Source organism: Nicotiana tabacum, chromosome 6, assembly GCF_000715075.1.
Source record: "Nicotiana tabacum cultivar K326 chromosome 6, ASM71507v2, whole genome shotgun sequence".
Classification (NCBI taxonomy): domain Eukaryota; kingdom Viridiplantae; phylum Streptophyta; class Magnoliopsida; order Solanales; family Solanaceae; genus Nicotiana; species Nicotiana tabacum.
The window spans coordinates 58,563,815-58,578,851 of record NC_134085.1 but is presented as its reverse complement, the minus strand read 5'-3'; positions in this window follow the sequence as shown (position 1 = coordinate 58,578,851).

Here is a 15,037-nt window from a genome sequence, read left to right as displayed (position 1 = left end):
AAAGTGCCCTAGACAAGGCCTTGCACTGTCTATGGCCATGACTTTTCATTGCCTTGCACGTCTTCTTTTATTGCTCCATTTTGTAGCTCTGAGATACATTTCGTCACTTTTCTCCAATTCATGTCCAAGCATTCCTACACGTGAAATAGGCTCTATTAAGCTCAATTGTCGCACAAATTAGCATCCAATCAACAAGCAAATAGGGTAAATAACGTCAAAATATATGAAATTATAGCACGACATCACACTCATCTTGGTTGGTGCGCCTAGCAATTGGATTATGTGACATCATGGACGGATAAAATTTGGGTCGTGACAATGATGTTATTGATTGCATAGAGATAGAAATTAATTCCTCACTAGCTTCGTGCAATATTTCAAAAGTAGAGGATGTGGGTTAGATGCAAAATCTTGATCAAAATGATGATGTTGATGCAAAAGTATAGTATTGTAACATGCAAAAGTATAGTATTGTAACATGCAAAGAGGATACATTGAGGCAAAGTTATACAAGCATAGTTGAATGGAACATCTTTAATATGTAAACCATGTGGAATTTTCTTTAACAGTTGCAGAGACTATTAATGTATTTGAGCCTAATAGCTTTCCATAAGTTATTTTTAGTACAAACTATAATAACTATCACTATTAGAAATTCGACAAAAATCGATCAAGAAAAACCGACATTGTCCTTGTAGGTTCGAAGAATCATTCTCTTATAGATTTAGAAGCTACTTGAGATTTATATATATGAGTTGTAATTAGAGATCCGATTCTTCATACTATTATTTTTATTCGTAAGGAAAAATTCTTTCTGCTTTTGCTCCGAGGACGTAGGATTAGCATGCATCACCTCATTAAACTCTTGTATTGTTTTCCTTTTATATTTTTTTATATATGATTATATGTTAGTTAACTCACAATCTTCCGCTACCATTACCACTTAAGTTACCACTTAATGAATGTTGCGGGCCATACTTACACGAGTTTAAAGTGGTCCATGCCCAACTAACTACTTTTTTAGTCGTTTGGATGTGAGGTTATGTTAATTTGCTCCTACTTTTGTTTATAGTTTATACCTCCTCAGATCTTGAATAAAGAGAAGGCCCCCATTCCAACTTTGCTGATACAGACTTCAATCGAATGCAGGACCTGATTCGATTCTAGTCCTAGTAGATAATTACTAAATTTATTAGTAAAGACAACCAGCATCTTCCATCCTTATTCCAACTGCTAGTGACATTGCTGCCAACATTTATTTTTCTTTCAAACTTCAACACATCAACTCCAACCCTGAAATAGTTTATCCTCAAAGAATGAGTAACATGGGCTATGGATTTGGTATCCTCTGTTTACTTTTCATTCTTTTGTTTTAATGAAGTAGTTTGGATGCACTATTATCGGTTCGATACACTTTAAAAAATTTGTACTATATAGGAGGAAAGTTAGGAAGATCGTGACATTTTGGTTGTGTCGTGCACCCCTTACATGGTCAAAATGATGAAAGTAGAAAAAAGCAATGTAAAGACTGAGAAATTCATTATTATTGTAACTTTTATTCGTAATTATTACTAAAAATTGTTCATGATATGTTTTATTGCGTGTCAAAGTGCAATTAGAGACAAGTTTCTTGCGACGACAAGTCAACTTAAATGAGATGTAGGTTTCGCCGTTTTCGGGTTATACTCTATTTTTTGATAGGGAGTTCTTCTCTCTTAAACGAGTCTTATGTGAAGTGAACTTAAATTAGTTGGGTCAATGAATTTTGAACACTAGACGATTTAAAAAACTCAAAAAATAGATTTTTAGGTGTAATTCATACTAGAGGAGAGATTAATTTAGTACTGAACTAAATAATGTTTTAAAAAAATTACCCACGAAAAGTACCATCCTTTAAAAGATTCAAAGAAAGTGGAGGGAGAGAAGCTCAAATTTCAAAATTTAATGAGGTTAAACAAGAAAAAGAAATTCACGTGAACTGAATTGGGCTCCATTTTGGGACCTAAATATTAGAAAAGTGAGTTGGGAGATAAAGAAATAGTGGCACAATAACTGCTAGATCCAATAATTGAACAGGTGTATGGATCAAACACAATTGGAGGGATACTGTTTTTATTCAAAGAACCAAAAGAAGGGAATAATAATAAAAACCAAACAAGAGAATTTAGCAAAGTACTTACGTTGAATTGGGACCATGAATGAATAATTTAATAAAACTCTTATCATCTTCGTCACCGTCATTTGGCGCCAAAAATGACAGCCGCACAACATATTTGAGAAATAGGCCCCAGATAAAAGACTCTTGTTAAGCTACATATTTAAATAGAGGCGAATGTCATGATCCGCCACATCATTATGCCGCGTAGGTATCACTTGGCATATATTTTTGCCATATGGAAGAGTTAGATAAGTTAGGGAAAAGATCTTGGTGGAATATTTTAGAACTATGGAGAATTTCCTTAGAAAAGTTCTAGATATTTATGCATTTGTAGGAAGGTTCTAGAGAAATATAGAGGTTTCCTTAGGAAGATCCTAGAACCCTATAGAATTGTTAGGAAAGTCCTTGGAAGAATCTAGATGTGTAGAATATTCTAGAGAAGGGATTTAGTTGTAAATATGGAAGGACTTGTAAAACAATTATTATTTACATACTAGCCCTAGGTGATTAGTATAAATAGGGGGCATTCATTTGTAATTCATCAACCAAGCAAAACAATCAAGTTCTCTCTAATACAAAAGCTTCCTTTGGCAATTCTCATGTGTTCTAACATTTCTTAGTGATCATGAGTGTAGTAGGGCTAACTTGGCATAGCAAGAACGTGAGCAGGGTGTGCAAGATCGTGAGCGAGTTGTCAAGTGCTGCACGTGTACTTAGTTTACAACTAAGGACGTGACAACGTGGTATCAGAGCAAAGGTTATGACTAAGGAATGTTAGAAAGAAAACAAGAGATTGCTAGAAGGAAGTTTTGTAGGGAACCATGGCCGGAATTACCAAGGGTTTGGTACTTGCAAAAGGGATCAACGCGAAGGTCCCTAAGCGAAAGTTGTATGGTGGTGCACGAGTTGCACGCGAGGTGGCAGACTGGTGGAAGCTAAGGGAGCTCCGACAGAGGCCACAATTCGGGAGTATGTAAGCGAGTTCACTACCTTAATGCTGCAAATCTCGTCATTGTCCGAGGAAGATTTCGTCTTCTACTTCAGGGATGGGTTGCAAAATTGGACAAAGCATAAGTTAAGAAGACATCAAATAGCCAACGTGAACGGGGCTATCGGAGTAGCCTAGTCGCTTGTTGACTTCAAGATGGAGCCTGCCAAGTCCAAAGAAGGCAACGCCGAGAGGGATGAGGGAGATCATGATGAGGACAACGGGAAATGCATAGCCGAGGTATACAAGGGTAATGGCAAGGGGCCATCCTATAACGGACAGGGGTCCAAGAGAAACAGCAAGGGACCGGAAAAATGGTAGGGAGTACGTGCCTAAGAGAGGGTGCTACTTCTGTGAAGGATCACATCGGGCAAGTGAATGCTCAGAGCTGAGGAAGCTTGCAGCAATGATAGGGAACTTTGCTCAATCACATAAGGATGACATAGGGGAACCGCCCGTATTAGAGGGATGCGCTTGGAATCTAAGCCGAAAGTAGGGGATTCCAAAGCCTATCTTGGCACCATGCAAATGGAGCATGGTGGCAACAAGAAAAGTTGGACGGACATAGTTGAAGAGGATGGCAAGTTATAAAGTGATGGCATGCTATCGGACTCAGACGATGCATCAAGCAGAGGGTTCAAGTTTGCCAGTAAGGCTGGACCACAGAGGGCAGCCAAATAGAGAGTGGAAGCATGGACTCGATGCTTGAGAAGGTGCTAGACTTCGTTGAGTCATGGGAAGATTCAGGCCAAGAGCAAGGAAGGGCATCCGATGTGCGTAGGATGGAGGCCATCATTGCTAGTCGTCCAAAGTACAAATGGCGTAAGAAGAAAGGTAGCCAGTACCTTGTGAAATGGGAAGGAGAATCGCTTCATAGGGCATCATGGCTAATGGACAAAGATCTCCGGTGATGCCAAGGCGAGGTGCGCGCATACGTGTCGATGCTTTGTGCCGAGGGCGGCACAAAATTGGGTAGGGGAGAGTGTCATGACCCGCCACATCATCATGTCACGTAGGTGCCACTTGACATATATTTTTGCCATATGGAAGGGTTAGATAAGTTAGGAAAAAGATCTTGGTGGAATATTCTAGAACTATGGAGAATTTCCTTAGAAAAGTTCTAGATATTTATGCATTTGTAGGAAGGTTCTAAAGAAATATAGAGGTTTCCTTAGGAAGACCCTAGAACCCTATAGAATTGTTAGAAAAGTCCTTAGAAGAATCTAGACGTGTAGAATATTCTAGAGAAGGGACTTAGTTGTAATGAAGGACTTGTAGGATAATTATTTGTCACGACCCGGATTTCCCACCATCGGGTGTCGTGATGGCGCCTACTATCGGAGCTAGGCAAGCCAAATATTTAAAACACCTTTCCTGCTTTCTTTCAAACAATAAAATGAACGAGACAAAATTTAAGCGGAAGACTTTAAATCTAAAGCAACTGAAAACCAAAAGTGCGGAAGTTTAATACACATCACTACCCAAGGTCTGGTGTCACTAGCTCACGGACTACTACAGAATACTACAAACAATGTCTGAAAGGGAATACATCATGTTTGTCTGATACAAGATGAACAAACAAAAATATGGAAAGGGGCTTCGGCCTGCGAATGCCAGCTAGGCTACCTCGAGAGTCCCTGGACTGAAGATAGCTCCCAGAAGTCCTACTGCTTTGGTCTGTAAGTTGTTCCCTGATCTGTGCACAAAAATGCACAGAGTGTAGCATCAGCACAACTGACCCCATGTGCTGGTAAGTGCCTGGCCTAACCCCGGCGAAGTAGTGACGAGGCTAGACAGGACCTACCACAATTAACCTGTACAGATATATATACAAGTGCAAGAAGACAATAACAAGATAATACAAAGTAAAGCTAGGAGGGGACATGTCATCGGGGAGTAACAGATAAAAATGAAATATCGAAAATAAATAGAATAAAACTCCGGTTCCCATGATATATATATATATATAGTGGACGGCGTGCCACACGATCCCATAATATCATATATAAGTGGACGGCGTGCCACATGATCCCAATTCATCTTTATCACAGTGCACGGCATGCCACACGATCCCATAATATCATTTATAAGTGGACGGCGTGCCACACGATCCCAATGTTCATATATAAGTGGACGGCGTGCCACACGATCCCATAATATCATATATAAGTGGACGGCGTGCCACACGATCCCATAATATCATATATAAGTGAACGCGTGCCACACGATCCCATAATATAACTCGAACCATCTGATTTTGTAAGGAGAGTCCCATTAGGGGAAATCAACAACATATCACTCTAACCCGGCAAGGGTACAACTAGCAACCCAAAATATCCCAGCAAGGGAGAGTATATATATTGGTATACACATCCCGGCAAGGGAGTAATCACAACACATTCTCTTTTTAAATCCCTTCTTCCTCAACTAACACCATTCATGTTCGAGCTAACGCTCCAAAAGTACACCAATAACAATTTTACCTCAACCGTTCACATTATACGAAACTCAACGAATAAACAAGGAGATTGTGTCACGTTATTCGAATTAAAAGCAATTAAGACTCACGGCCATGCTAGACTCCGGTGCATAGATAACCGTCACCATGCCTATACATCGTACTCCACATTAGCAAGTAGCAAATAACATCCTAAACCTATTCCCTCAAGCCAAAGTTAGAACAAACACTTACCTCGAATGCTCCAAACTCAACTCACGCTTCTAGTATAGCTTTACCTCTTGATTCGACCACCAATCCGCTCGAATCTAGTCATGAGTTACTTAATCACATTAATAATTACTAAATGAATCACTCCCCATGCATGAAAAATAAATTTTACAAGGTTTTTCCCAAAATGGTCAAAAACACCCCCGGACCCACATGGTCGAAACTCGAGGTTCGGACCAAAACCCGGTTACCCATTCTCACACGAATCCAAATATATGATTTGTTTTGAAATCGGACCTCAAATTGAGGTCCAACTTCTCAATTTGTAGAAAACCTAAGTTCTACCCAAAACACTCAATTTCCCCCCATGAAAATCTTTGTTTTGAAGATGAAATCATGTTAAAAGATGTTAAGAAGTGAAGAAATGAGTTAGAAATCACTTACCAATCGTTTTGAAGAAGAAAAGTTGTTTGGAAAATCGCCTCTTAGGTTTTGGGTTTTTGAAAAGTGAAAATAATGACTGAAAATCCCGAATTTATACATTTTGCTGGGGGCTGGCGCGGACCGCACAGAAATGCACCGTGGCCGCGCCGAGGGAGGGGAGAAGTGGGCTCTCTCTGAACCCACCCAGTGCGGACCGCACTGATTTGGTGCGCGGCCGCGCTGGTCGACCCTCTGAACCCTACCACGCGTACCGCACAGAAAAGTACCACGGCCACGTGGCTGCCAGCGCGGACCGCGCGGAAATGGTCGCGGCCGCGCTGGGCCTGCAACATCTGAACCTGTATATTTTTCTAAGTCTAAGACCTCCCGGGCCCTACTCAAAACTCATCCGATCCCTCGAGGCTCCAAACCAAACATTCATATGATCTCATAAACACCTTACGGACTTACTCGTGTGATCAAATCGCCAAAATAACATCATATACATAGGATCAAGCCTCAAAATACATGATTTTCTTTCAACTTTCATAAAACTCAAATTCCCCCTTTTAAGTCCAAAACACGTCATATGACATCCGTTTTTAGCCAAACTTTACAGATAGTGCTTAAAACATATTTAAGACTCGTACCGGGCGTCGGAACCAAAATACGAGCCCGATACCACAGTTTTCTGATTAATTTTCTTCTTCATTTTCCTTAGTTAATTTCAGAAAACAATTTCACACAAAAATTTATTTCTCGGGCTTGGGACCTCGGAATTTGATTCCGAGTACATGCCCAAGTCCCATATTTTTCTACGGACCCTCCGGGACCGTCGAATCACAGGTCCGGGTCCGTTTACCCAAAATATTGACCGAAGTCAATATTATGCATATTAATATCAAAATTCATCAAATTTTTCACAAAATTCGCATATTCTAACATAAAATCTTTCCAGCTACGCGCTCGTACTGCGCACGCAAATCGAGGCAACTAAAAGCAAGGTTTTCAGGGCCTCGAAAGCACGGAACTAGGAAGAATTAAGGTGATGACCCTTTGGGTCGTCACATTCTCCACCTCTAAAACAACCGTTCGTCCTCGAACGGACAAAAAAAAAGTACCTGAGTCGGGAAATAAATGAGGATAACGGCTCCGCATATCGGACTCGGACTCTCAGGTCGATGCCTCAGGAGGCTGACCTCTCCACTGAACACGCACCGAAGGAAAACTCTTCGACCTCAACTATCGAACCAGCCGATCTAGAATAGCCACCGGCTCCTCCTCATATGACAGATCCTTGTCCAATTGGACAGTGCTGACATCTAACACGTGCGACGAATCTCCGCGATACTTCCAGAGCATAGATACATGAAACACGGGATGCACAGCTGACAAGATAGGTGGCAAGGCAAGTCTATAAGCCACCTCTCCCACACGATCAAGAATCTCAAATGGACCGATGAACCTAGGGCTGAGCTTGCCCTTCTTCCCAAATCTCATCACGCCCTTCATAGGCGATACATGGAGCAATACCCGCTCCCCAACCATGAAAGCAACATCTCTGCCCTTGCGGTCTGCATAACTCTTTTGTCTAGACTGAGCTGTACGAAGTCTATCCTGAATAATCCTGACCTTATCCAAGGCCTCCTGAACCAAATCAGTACCCCATAATCGAGCCTCTCCCGGCTCAAACTATCCAACTGGAGACCGACATCGCCTACCATACAACGCCTCATACGGAGCCATCTGGATGCTGGACTGGTAGCTGTTGTTGTAGGCGAACTCTGTTAAAGGCAAAAACTGGTCCCACGAGCCTCCAAAATCAATAACACAGGCTCGGAGCATATCTTTAAGAATTTGAGTAGTCCTCTCGGACTGACCGTCCGTCTGGGGATGAAATGTTGTACTCAACTCAACCTGGGTGCCCAACTCTCGCTGAACCTCTCTCCAGAAATGCGAGGTGAACTGCGTACCCCGATCCGAGATGATAGATAGCGGCACCCCATGAAGGCGAACAACCTCCCCGATATAAATCTCGGCTAACCTTTCGGACAAATAGGTGGCTACAACAGGAACAAAATGCGCTGACTTGGTCAGCCTATCAACAATGACCCAAACTGCATCAAACTTCTTCCGAGTCATCGGAAGTCCAGTAACGAAATCCATCGTAATCCTCTCCCACTTCCACTTGGGAAGTGCAATCCTCTGAAATAGACCACCAGGTCTTTGATGCTCGTACTTAACCTGCTGACAATTCAAACACCGAGCCACATGCGCAATGATGTCTTTCTTCATCTTACGCCACCAATAGTGCTGCCTCAAATCCTGATACATCTTTGCGGCGCCCGGGTGAATAGAATACCGAGAACTGTGGGCCTCCGCTAAGATCAACTCTCGAATCCCATCAACATTGGGCACACAAACGCACCCCTACAATCTAAATACGCCATCATCATCTAAGGTTACTTTCTTGGCACCTCCACGCTGCACCGTGTCTCTCAAGACACACAAATAGGGATCATCGAATTGCCGATCACGGATACTCTCCAATAACGAAGAACGAGAGACCATGCAAGCTAATACCCGACTAGGCTCAGAAATATCCAACCTCACAAACTGATTGGCCAAAGCCTGAACGTCCAAAGCAAGCGGTCTCTCACCGACCGGAATATAAGCCAAACTACCCATACTGGCTGACTTCCTACTCAATGCATCGGCCACCACATTGGCCTTTCCCGGGTGATATAAGATAGTGATGTCATAATCTTTCAACAATTCCAACCACCTCCTCTGCCTCAAATTCAACTCCTTTTGCTTGAACAAATACTGAAGACTCTTATGATCCGTAAACACCTCACATGCCACACCATACAGATAGTGCCTCCAAATCTTCAATGCGTGAACAACGGCTGCCAACTCCAAATCATGCACTGGATAGTTCTTCTCATGAACCTTCAACTACCTCGAGGCATAGGCAATGGTCTTGCTATCCTGCATCAACACTGCACCAAGTCCAATACGAGATGCATCACAATAGACTGTACAGGGCCCTGAACCTGTGGGCAAAACCAACACCGGTGTTGTGGTCAGAGCTGCCTTGAGCCTCTGAAAGCTCACCTCACACTCATCTGACCATCTGAACTGGGCACTTTTCTGGGTCAATCTGGTCATAGGGGCTGCAATAGATGAAAACCCCTCCACGAACCGACGGTAGTAACCTGCTAACCCCAAGAAACTCCGAATCTCCGTAGCTGAAGTTGGTCGAGGCCAGTCCTTGACTGCCTATATCTTCTTCGGGTCTACCTGAATACCTGCTACTGATACGACATGACCTAGGAATGCGACTGAACTCAACCAAAACTCGCACTTCGAGAACTTAGCATACAACTGACTATCCTTTAGGGTCTGAAGAACCGCTCTGAGGTGCTGCTCATGCTCCTCCTGACTGCGGGAGTATATAAGAATATCGTCAATGAAGACTATCACGAACAAGTCCAAATAAGGTCTGAACACTCGGTTCATCAACTGCATGAACGTTGCTGGGGCATTAGTCAATCCAAATGACATTACCAAAAACTCATAGTGCCCATACCGAGTGCGAAATGCTGTCTTAGGGACATCAGACGCCCTAATCCTCAGTTGGTGATAACCAGATCTCAAATCTATCTTCGAGAACACCCTCGCACCCTGAAGCTGGTCGAATAAATCACCAATCCTCGACAGTGGATACTTATTCTTAATTGTAACCTTGTTCAATTGCCGGTAATCGATGCACATTCTCATCGAACCATCCTTTTTCTTAACAAACAACATTGGCGCACCCCAAGGCGACGCACTGTGTCTAATGAAATCTTTCTCAAGCAAATCCTGCAGCTGTTCCTTTAACTCTTTCAACTCTGGTGGGGCCATAAGATATGGCGGGATAGAAATGGGCTGAGTGCCCTGGGCCAAATCAATACAAAGGTTGATATCCCTGTCGGGCGGCATACCCGGCAGGTCTGAAGGGAAAACCTCAGAAAACTTCCAAACAATCGGCACAGAATCAATAGAAGGGACCTTCGCGCTAGAATCGTGAACATATGCCAAGTAGGCCAAACATCCCTTCTCGACCATACGCCGAGCTTTCACATACGAGATAACACTGCGGGTACAATGACCAGAAGTCCCTCTCCACTCTAAATGGGGTAAATCCGGTAAGGCTAAGGTCACGGTCTTGGCATGGCAATCCAAGATAGCATGGTACGGGGATAACCAATCCATCCCCAATATAACATCAAAGTCGACCATGTCCAAAAGCAACAAATCAACACGGGTCTCAAGACCCCCAAACACTACGATACAAGAACGATGAACTTGGTCGACCACAATAGAGTCACCCACCGGTGTTGACACATAAATAGGAATACTCAACGAGTCACTAGGCATAACCAAATAGGGTGCAAAATAGGACGACACATATGAATACGTAGATCCGGGATCAAATAGCACAGAAGCATCCCTATCACAGACCAGAATAGTACCTGTAATCACAGCATCTGATGACTCAGCCTCTGGCCTGGCTGGCAAAGCATAACAACGGGGTTGGGCCCCACCTCCCTGAATTCATATCCCTGGGACGATCTGCTGCTGGCTGACCCCTACCTCTAGCGGTCTGAGCTCTACCTCTAAGACCTCTACCTCCACTTCTATGCCCTCTACCCCCGCCTCTAGCTGGCTGGGCAGGCTGTGGGGTAACTGGTGCCTGGATCATCGGGCGAGGACCCTGCTGTTGTGAGCTGCTGGAAGCTCGAGGGCAATATTTGGCAATGTGACTCACATCGCCGCAAGTATAACAAGTCCTCGGCTGCTGAGAATAACGAAGTGGTGGTGCACTGATAGGTGCTGATGGTGAACTGAAGAGCTGCTGGTCAGAATACTGCGGCTGAGAACCATGACCACCTGGTGTACCATGAGAAGCCTAGAGAGCTGACTGAAAGGGCCTCGAAGGATGGCCTCTACCATAAGAATCCCTACCTCCAGATGAGGTACCACTGAATCTACCAGAATGACGGGGCCTCTTATCAGACCCATGACCACCTCCCTGAGCAAGTGCCATCTCTATCCAGCGGGAACCATCTGCCGCCTCCTGAAATGAAATCTCACTACCGGCACTCATGGCCATCTGAACACGGATCGGCTGAGCCAACCCATTAATAAACCTCCGCACCCTCTCTCTATCGGTAGGGAGTATCACAATGGCATGACGAGCAAGATCAATGAACCGGTTCTCATACTAGGTGACCGTCATAGGACCCTGCTGGAGACGCTCAAACTGCCTGCGAAGAGCATCTCGCAGAGTAACTGGAAGAAACTTCCCCAGAAATAACTCTGAAAACTGATCTCAGTTCAATGATGGTGACCCTGCTGGCCTGGCTACACAGAAATCCCTCCACCAAGTCTTGGCAGATCCTGCCAGGCGAAAAGTGGCAAAGTCGACCCCATTGGTCTCTACAATGCCCATAGTCCGTAGAACCTCATGACAGCTGAAGATGAAATCCTGAGCATCCTCTGAGGAAGTGCCACTATATGTTGTAGTGAAGAGCTTGGTGAAACGATCAAGCCTCCATAAAGCATCCGCTGACATAGTCGCACCATCACTGGACTGAGCCACAATACCTGGCTGGGCTGCCACAGCTGGCTGAACTACCACGGCTGGCTGAACTGCTGGAACCTGAGCCTGAGGAGCTACCGACTCTAGAGTACGAGTATCGGGAGTCTGAACTCCTCCCCCAGCCTGATATGTGGCTGGAGCTATGGGAAGCAAACCCTCTCTAGAAATGCCCTCCATAAAGCCTACCAGTCGGACCAAAGCATCCTGAAGCACTGGAGTGGCTATGAAACCCTCTGGGACCTGAGCTGGGCCCATTGGAACAGCTGGGGCCAGAACCTCCTCCTCAAAATCGACCTGAGGCTCCGTCGCTGGGACTGCTGCTCGGGGCTGAGCTCTACCTCGGCCTCGCCCTCTGCCCCTAATAGGAGCTGCTGCTGGGGGCTCAGGCTGATGCGCGGTAGAAGAGGAAGCACGTGTTCTCGACATCTGCGAAAGAACAGAGTGGAAAGACAATCAGTACTTGAGAAATAGAATCGCACGACAAGAATGAACAAAGTGAAGTTTTCCTAACTCAGTAGTCTCTGCGGGATAAATACAGACGTCTCCGTACTGATCCCTCAGACTCTACCAAGCTGTCCGTGAGTTGTGAGACCTAAGTAACTTAGTGCTCTGATACCAACTTGTCATGACCCGAATTTCCCACCATCGGGTGTCGTGATGGCGCCTACTATCGGAGCTAGGCAAGCCAATATTTAAAACACCTTTCCTGCTTTCTTTCAAACAATAAAATGAACGAGACAAAATTTAAGCGGAAGACTTTAAATCTAAAGCAACTGAAAACCAAAAGTGCGGAAGTTTAATACACATCACTACCCAAGGTCTGGTGTCACTAGCTCACGGACTACTACAGAATACTACAAACAATGTCTGAAAGGGAATACATCATGTTTGTCTGATATAAGATGAACAAACGAAAACATGGAAAGGGGTTTCGGCCTACTAACGCCAGCTAGGCTACCTCGAGAGTCCCTGGACTGAAGATAGCTCCCAGAAGTCCTACTGCTGTGATCCGTAAGCTGTTCCCTGATCTGTGCACAAAAATGCACAGAGTGTAGCATCAGCACAACCGACCCTATGTGCTGGTAAGTGCCTGGCCTAACCCCGGCGAAGTAGCGACGAGGCTAGACAGGACCTACCACAATTAACCTGTACAGATATATATACAAGTGCAAGAAGACAATAACAAGATAATACAAAGTAAAGCTAGGAGGGGACATGCCATCGGGGAGTAACAGATAAAAATGAAATATCGAAAATAAACAGAAGTAACAGATAAAAATGAAATATTGGAAATAAACAGAAGAAACTCTGATTCCCATGATATATATATATATATAGTGGACGGCGTGCCACACGATCTCATAATATCATATATAAGTGGACGGCGTGCCACACGATCCCAATTTTCATATACCATGTGGTAGGCGTACCACACGATCCCATAATATCATATATAAGTGGACGGCGTGCCACACGATCCCATAATATCATATATAAGTGGACAGCGTGCCACACGATCCCATAATATCATATATAAGTGGACGGCGTGCCACACGATCCCATAATATCATATATAAGTGGACGGCGTGCCACACGATCCCATAATATAACTCGAACCATCTGATTTTGTAAGGAGAGTCCCATTAGGGGAAATCAACAACATATCACTCTAACCCGGCAAGGGTACAACTAACAGCCCAAAATATCCCGGCAAGGGAGAGTATATATATCGGTCTACACATCCCGGCAAGGGAGTAATCACAACACATTCTCTTTTTAAATCCCTTCTTCCTCAACTAACACCATTCATGTTCGAGCTAACGCTCCAAAAGTACACCAATCACAATTTTATCTCAACCGTTCACATTGTACGAAACTCATCAAATAAACAAGGAAATTGTGTCACGTTATTCGAATTAAAAGCAATTAAGACTCACGGTCATGCTAGACTCCGGTGCATAAATAACCGTCACCATGCCTATACACCGTACTCCACATTAGCAAGTAGCAAATAACATCCTAATCCCATTCCCTCAAGCCAAAGTTAGAACAAACACTTACCTCGAATGCTCCAAACTCAACTCACGCTTCTAGTATAGCTTTACCTCTTGATTCCACCACCAATCCGCTCGAATCTAGTCATGAGTTACTTAATTACATTAATAATTACTAAATGAATCACTCCCCATGCATGAAAAATAAATTTTACAAGGTTTTTCCCAAAATGGTCACAAACACCCCCGGACCCACGTGGTCGAAACTCGAGGTTCGGACCAAAACCCGGTTACCCATTCTCCCACGAATCCAAATATATGATTTGTTTTGAAATCGGACCTCAAATTGAGGTCCAACTTCACAATTTGTAGAAAACCTAAGTTCTACCCAAAACACCCAATTTTCCCCATGAAAATCTTTGTTTTGAAGTTGAAATCATGTTAAAAGATGTTAAGAAGTGAAGAAAATGAGTTAGAAATCACTTACCAATCGTTCTGAAGAAGAAAATTTGTTTGGAAAATCGCCTCTTAGGTTTTGGGTTTTTGAAAAGTGAAAAAAATGACAGAAAATCCCGAATTTAAACATTTTGCTGGGGGCTGGCACGGACCGCACAGAAATGCACCGCGGTCGCGCCAAGGGAGGGGAGAAGTGGGCTCTCTATGAACCCACCCAGCGCGGACCGCACTGATTTGGTGCGCGGCCGCGCTGGTCGACCCTCTAAACCCCACCACGCGGACCGCACAGAAAAGCACCGCGGTCGCGTGGCTGCCAGCGCGGACCGCGCGGAAATGGCCGCGGCCGCGCTGGGCCTGCAACATCTGAACCTGTATATTTTTCTAAGTCTAAGACCTCCCAGGCCCTACTCAAAACTCACCCGAGCCCTCGGGGCTCCAAACCAAACATTCATATGATCTCGAAAACACCTTACGGGCTTACTCGTGTGATCAAATCGCCAAAATAACATCATATACATAGGATCAAGCCTCAAAATACATGATTTTCTTTCAACTTTCATAAAAACTCAAATTCCCCCTTTTAAGTCCGAAATACGTCATATGACATCCGTTTTTAGCCAAACTTTACAGATAGTGCTTAAAGCATATTTAAGACTCGTACTGGGCGTCGGAACCAAAATACGAGCCCGATACCACAGTT